Raw genomic sequence first — 7,090 nt, forward strand, 5'->3', positions numbered from 1 at the left:
TCCTTTCTGTTGGGAGTTCTGTACACTTCCATGGTCTGATCGATTATTTCCTCCCTCAGTTTGGGGAAGTTTTCAGCAATTATTTCTTCAAATACTCTTTCTATCCCTTTCTCTCTCTCTTCTTCTTCTGGTACCCCTATAATGCGGTTATTGTTCCTTTTGGATTGGTCACACAGTTCTCTTAATATTGTTTCATTCCTGGAGATCCTTTTATCTCTCTCTGTGTCAGCTTCTATGTGTTCCTATTCTCTGGTTTCTATTCCATCAATGGCCTCTTGCATCTTATCAATTCTGTTTATAAATCCTTCCAGAGATTGTTTCATTTCTGTAATCTCCCTCCGGACTTCATCCCTTACCTCTTGCATATTTCTCTGCAGCTCCATCAGCATGGTTATGAGCTTTATTTTTAATTCTTTTTCAGGAAGACTGGTTAGGTTTATCTCCTTCTCAGGGTTTGCCCCTGTGATCTTGGTCTGTATCAATTTCTTCTGCCTTTTCATGGCGATATATGTATTTGTGGGGAGCTGGTGCATATGTTGGGTAAGAGAAAGTCCCTTCTTGCCAGTTTATGGCCTTCCTCTCCTGGGAGAACAGTGGCCTCTAGTGGCTTGTGCTGGGCAGCTGCGTGTAGACGGGGCTTCTGATCTTGCCCAGCCGCTATGGAGTTTATTTAGCTCTGCAGTTGCTGTGGGAATGGCCTGCCTCAGGCTGCTGCTCCAAAATGGTGGTGCCACATCAGAGGGGGAACAGGCAGGAGGCTGTTTATCGCAGTGAGGGGCCTCCGAGCTGCACTGTGGGGGTTCAGGCGCCCAGAGTTCCCCGGGATTCACAGCTGCTAGGCTAAGTGTCCCAGGGCACTTCTGTCCAGCTGTGGGGTCCCTGTCCTTTTAAGACATTCAAAAAGCACTAACTTTTCTTTGTCCCGGTTCACCGGCTGCAGGGACCCACTCACAGGTCTTACTGTCCTGTTCCCCTAGTTTCCAGCACCTCACGCATGCACTGTGTGTCTGCGCTCTGGTGCGGATGGCTAGGGCTGGCTGTTTAGAAGTCCTGGGCTCCCTCTCCCTCCCCGCTAGGACTCCTCTCCTCCCACCTGGAGCTGGGGTGAGGGGCGCTCGGGTCCCGCCGGGCCACGGCTTGTATCTTACCCCCTTCGTGAGGTGCTGGGTTCTCGTGGGTGTGGACGTAGTCTGGCTGTTGTCCTGTGTCTTCTGGTCTCTCTTTTAGGTTTAGTTGTATTTGTTGTATTTTCAAAAATATATATGGTTTTGGGAGGAGATTTCTGCTGCTCTACTCACGCCACCATCTTGGTTCTGTTGTTGCTCCACATCTTCATCAGCATGTACTGTTGTCAGTGTTCTAGATCTTGGCCTTTCTAATAGGTATATAATGATATCTCATTGACAATTTGTATCTCCCTGATGACATATGATGTGGATCATCTTTTCACATGTTTATTTGTCAAAAATATATCTTCATTGGTGAAATGCCTGTTCAGCCCTCTTTTTGATTGGGTTGTTTTCTTATTGTTCAGTTTGAAGAGTATGTATAACTTTGGATACCTGCTCTTTTTCAGTGTGTTTCTTGCAAACATTTTCTTCTAGTTCATAGTTTGTCATCTCATTCTCTTGACATTGTCTTTCCCATAGCAGTAATTTTTAATTTTAATAAAGTACAGCTTATGAATTATTTCTTTCAAGGATTGTGCATCTGGTATTACATCTAAAAAGTCATTGTCATACCCCAGGTCATCTAAGTTTTCTCCTTTGTTGTAAGAGTTGTATAGTTTGCATTTTCTGTTTAAGTCTGTGATCCATTTTGAGTTAATTTTTGTAAGGTAAGGGGTATAAGGTATGTATCTAAATTTTTTTTTTTCTTGCACAAGGATGTCCAGTCATCCTAGCACCATTTGGTGAGATGACTATCCTTGCTCCATGGTATTGCCTTTCATCTTTTGTCAAAGATAAGTTGACAGTATTTATATAGATCTATTTCTGGTTCTCTATTTGGTTCCATTTATCTGTTTGTCTATTCTTTATCCAATATCACACTGTCTTGGTTTATTTTACCTTTACATTAAGATTTGAAGTTGGGTATTGTCAATCTCCAACTTTGTTCTTCACCTTCAATACTAATTTGGCTATTATAAGTGCCTTGACTTTCCATATAAACTTTAGAATCAGTTTGTTGATATCCACGAAATAACTTGCTGGGGTTTGATTGTTTATATAGATTAAGTTGGGAAGAACTGACATCTGAACAATATAAGCACCTTAATTTATATGAGAGCAGAAAATATCTGTCTGGCAATTATTATGCACCAATAGCATATATGATGATTTTATCATTCACCAAATAAATTAGTAGCATCTAAAGTGAGGAACTATGGGAATTTAGAATTGTAAAAACATATTTTTAAAAAGACTTGATAACTTGTAAATTTCATTAACAGATTATGACCTCTCTTCTTTCAAACCATCTTTCATATTTAGAGAGCTTTTCAGAATGGCCACTGTGGTAATAAAATATTGAAATGAAAATTATGCTTCCTGTGGTTCTTAATATCTTTTTCCTTTCCCATAATTGTAGGTTTACCACAAAAATAATATAGTTTGGATATATCTTTGTAGTCAGGGAATGCAATTTTTGAGCAATACTCTATATTCTTAATGTATAATGAATATATATTTATTATGCTTAATATACTGAACCCTAGAAAACCCAAAAAGGCAACTAAGGTAGACATTTCTAAATTATATAACTAAAGAAACCTCAAAGACTAATAAAATATGAGTCAGAAATAACACCTCCTGTGATTGAACCATGACACTGGCTAGTATAAATAGTACTTGGAGATAAATGAAAACATTGGGGCAATCATTGCTTATTATCATTAACATTTAGAGCTGGGATTTCATTATTTATAATAGAGTCTGAGTCTGAATAGACCACGGTCACAGTAAATAAGTAACCTGACTAAGAGTGTTTTAATTAGCTTTCAATGTAGCTGATTTGCAATAATGGGGGAGAACAGAGTATAATAATGAGAAGGAGCAAAATGGCGAATGTGTATACAGGTTCTTTTTGAGGCAAGAATAATTTTTATTCCCAGCTCTGCCACTTAATTACTGTGTAAACTTGAGCAAGGAATTTGCCACTTTCAGCCTCATTTTCTTCATCAGTAGTGTTATAATTTTAGACAGCCCTCTTTCTGAAGATTGTTTTGAGAAATGACATAAAATTTGTGAGTGCAGCATACTCTGACCTCTTCTTAGGCACTTTTTAAATTTGGGTTCAGATACTAGCTTTTTTAATGCATTCACAACCCTCAGGATTCAAATCTCCAAATAATTTTAATTTAGTTCTAGTTTAAAAATATGCTATTACAGGCAAAGTACTTCAGTGTTACTTGCTTATGGGCCTTAAGCAACCCTCCAAAACTGCAGGAGACACAAGAGAGAGACACAGGAGACATCTATTTCTATTTAATAATTTACACAAAAATAAACGAAAAGATTTTTAGAGGAAATATTTAAGATACAAATATCTATATGGTTTTTAGAGAGGCGGCTTTGCTAATTTGCTTTGGGAGAAGCAATACGTTATTGGACATGCTGTTTTTCCCAGTGCAGGTATTCTCTTCCCTAGCAAAGGTACACAAAGAATGCCAGTTTAATGCTCTGGAAAGATTGCCAGTTCTGCCTGAGTTCAGGTCAGGCATTTGAATGCAGCCTCAGGTTTCTTGCAGACGGCCGCATTTCAAGCCCTTTGAGAAAACCCATATAAAAGAAGATGTGATGTTCAAGAAATGGAGTTGGCTTGAATAATTTAACAGTTACATATAGGCCTATGAAATATTAAAGGGACAATAGTGTTCAACAGGGAATTTTAGAGATTCTAGCTTGACATTAGTTTCCTCCTTGAACAGTTGGTTGGTTAGCTATTGTGATAGTTAATGTGCTATGATGGTGAGACAATAATTCCAATGTTGGTAGGAAGCACTTCAATAAAAGCTAAACCAGCTTACTGACATTCAGGTATTTAAATAAATAAAATAATCAAATAACTTAAATTTTCTTTGGAATATTGAGCTGATATTAAAAATCATTTTGAAGAACATTCCATCCCTGATACTTTTAAATAAATGTGTTATGAACAAGAACTGTTCAGCTAGCTATGTTTTTCCTTCAAAAATATGATAGGCCTTAATAATCCCTCTGTAAAGTGGAAGTCAAGGAAGCAGGCGCACAGTCTCTGAGGTTGTACTGACATGATCTGAAGAATCAGTGCTTATCATTTCATATGGTATACTGACAAACTCAACCCACTTGATTGTCAGGAGCATCTCCATCAGAGACTCCATCAGAATGGCCCAAACAGGACCCTCATTTTCTTAACTGCACATCTATGGCTTACCATTTGTAATATGGCTTAAAAGTTTCTATTTGTTTCTTAAATATATGTCATTAATTTTTTTCACATGACAATGTGCTTACAGAAAACTATAATTAGATAAAGGAACATTGTAAACAGTTTGAATGAAGCATTGTTTGAAATATCTTACTTTATGTACCAAGCTACTTTGCTATTACTTCTAAAAGGCCTCTGTTTTGTTTTGAATTTCCTAATGCTGTGCACTGAGTTTTTGCTTTGAAAGACATCTAATGATGAGGGAAAGGATGAGGAAAAGTGGAGAATAAGGGGCTCATTTCCCAAAGCGAAGCTGTAATTCTTTGTTAGATGAATGCTTTAAATCAGTTAAGCAGTGATGTTGAGCTCCCACCAAATACTCAGTTCCCACTGGAAACAATTATGTTCTTTCAACATTTATGGATATCCACAGCGTGTCCAAGACTATATATGGCTCACTCAGAAGAGTCGACAGGTCCACAAAATGATGATTCCTATTCTCTGGGCATTAACAATCTGAGAAGAATCATTAAGTAAACAGCTAAGTGACAAGGTAACTGAAATCAATCCAGTCCCTTCACTAGGTTTTACAGTTTTTTTAATTGGTTCGGCATGCCTAATTTCATAGGAAATCCAGTTTACATAATCCAGTGGTGAAGATTTGGAAAGAGGGGTTGTATCCCAAGCAGAAGCAATTCACCAAGCTAGACACTGTGTCATTACTGTGAATTCAGAGATCTATAAGACACAGAATATACCTTTGGGGAGAGAGTCACAGGCTTGGAAGAGCAAATTACCTCTAAAATTGTCAGAAACTATGCTTTCTTTTAAAATGTTCCCAAATGATCTAGTTTTGCTACCACTCATTTAACTCTTTTATTTCAGACATTGTAAAGGGGACAACTGCTGTATCCTGTACATTCCCTGTTAATGGTAAAGCAAGAAAATTACCATGACTCATTCCTTGACCACTATGAGATAATCAATTAGTAATGGCACTGTTTCAAGATGCACATTAACAGAGTATTCTTACAAGATGAATAATGCCTATCTGTGAGAACTGGCATTTGAAGTAAAATCCAGGCTCAACCCATTCTCACCTCCTCCTCTGATGTACTAGTCCTCTTGGTCTTGGCTGGCTCCCACTTATCTCCGAGAAACGCTACCCGTTCCTAAGCCATGTTCTTATCTCATTATTTAACAGGATAAGTAACTTCTTTAGTTAAAATATCCTAAATTACCGGGTAGCTTGGATTTTGTTACATAGTTTAGTTCGAGCTATTCTTTTATTTCTGCCCTTCTGTTCTAATTTTATATGATCTTTGAAGACATGAGTTTTATCTTAATTGTTGGGATATTATTTCTGTTTCTGATGCAACATGTAGCAGCGGTTAGTCAAATTCACTATTTCCATACTATCTTTTCCATTTAAGTTTATTTTTGGTAGTATTTGAGTGTTGAATGAGCGTACTAAACATAGACATTAACTGCACCAATAACAAACAAATATAAATAATGACAATGATACAATGCATATCTGCAAAAACTTCAAAGCAGATTTACATCTGTAAAAGCAGATAAAAATTTACCTAAAAAAATCACTATAAAATTATTGCTTTGAAATATAACTTTAATTTAGGAGTATTTTCTTTTATTATTAATTTTAATGAAATGTTACTAAGAAAGTTTACAAAGAATATTTTATTTTGTATCAGGAGTTACAATGAAAAAAAAGATGATGAATATATTTTAATGCCATAAGTTATACCAGCTCATGAAAACAAGCCAATTTACAGGAGACATTTAATTATTTAAGGGGGCTATGTGTGTGTGTGTGTGTGTATGACTGCATGTGTATGTATGTGCATGTACAACCCAATGATTTTGTTTGTCTTCTAAATGATAGCTAAAATAAATGCACATCCTAGAAATTAGCAGAATTATAAATGATCAACTCATATTTGAACATCTACTGTATTACTCACTATTAAGAATACCAAAGAGACATACAGTACCTAATCTCAAACACTAAACTGCTTTATTAGGGAGGTAAAACATACCAGGCAATGTTTTCCTTTTTTAATACATTTTTTCCCTGTATTTATTCTCCCTGTTTCCTTAGTTGATACTATCTTAAGCCTGTTTTCAGTAAGAATGTCACATTTATTAAAAAAATACATGAATGAAGAAGTGTTAACTAGGTGTTTTACAGATTTAAGTGACAATAGATCCGGACTCCGCTCTCAGCTCTGTCATCTACTAATGCATTGTGATTGTCCCCAAAAGTTTGTTCTGAAAATAATGTAACATAATGCATGTGAAAATACTTTGAAAATTATAAAACTCTTAATGTTTGTGCCTGTTTCACACTATAATGTGAGTAATCTACAGACTGTTTACTTTATAAGCCTATATTTTTAAATGATCAACTTTAGAAGATGCTACAGATTTTCTTTTCCAAAAATGAGGAAATCAGTATTTTTAACTTTAAGTTCAGGAATGTTATTCAAAATCCTTACAATCACAGTGGTTAGGCACTGAGAGTCCTGATGAGGGATGCCTGCTCTAACTCCCCAGACTGGGATTATGAAGGTGTATAGACTCTTGGGAGGTGCCAGGGTGGCTAGATTGGTGAGAGGGCTGAGATTAGCAGGTGGTATTAACAACAAATGATTGGTAC

This window comes from Manis pentadactyla, chromosome 3, assembly GCF_030020395.1.
Source record: "Manis pentadactyla isolate mManPen7 chromosome 3, mManPen7.hap1, whole genome shotgun sequence".
Classification (NCBI taxonomy): domain Eukaryota; kingdom Metazoa; phylum Chordata; class Mammalia; order Pholidota; family Manidae; genus Manis; species Manis pentadactyla.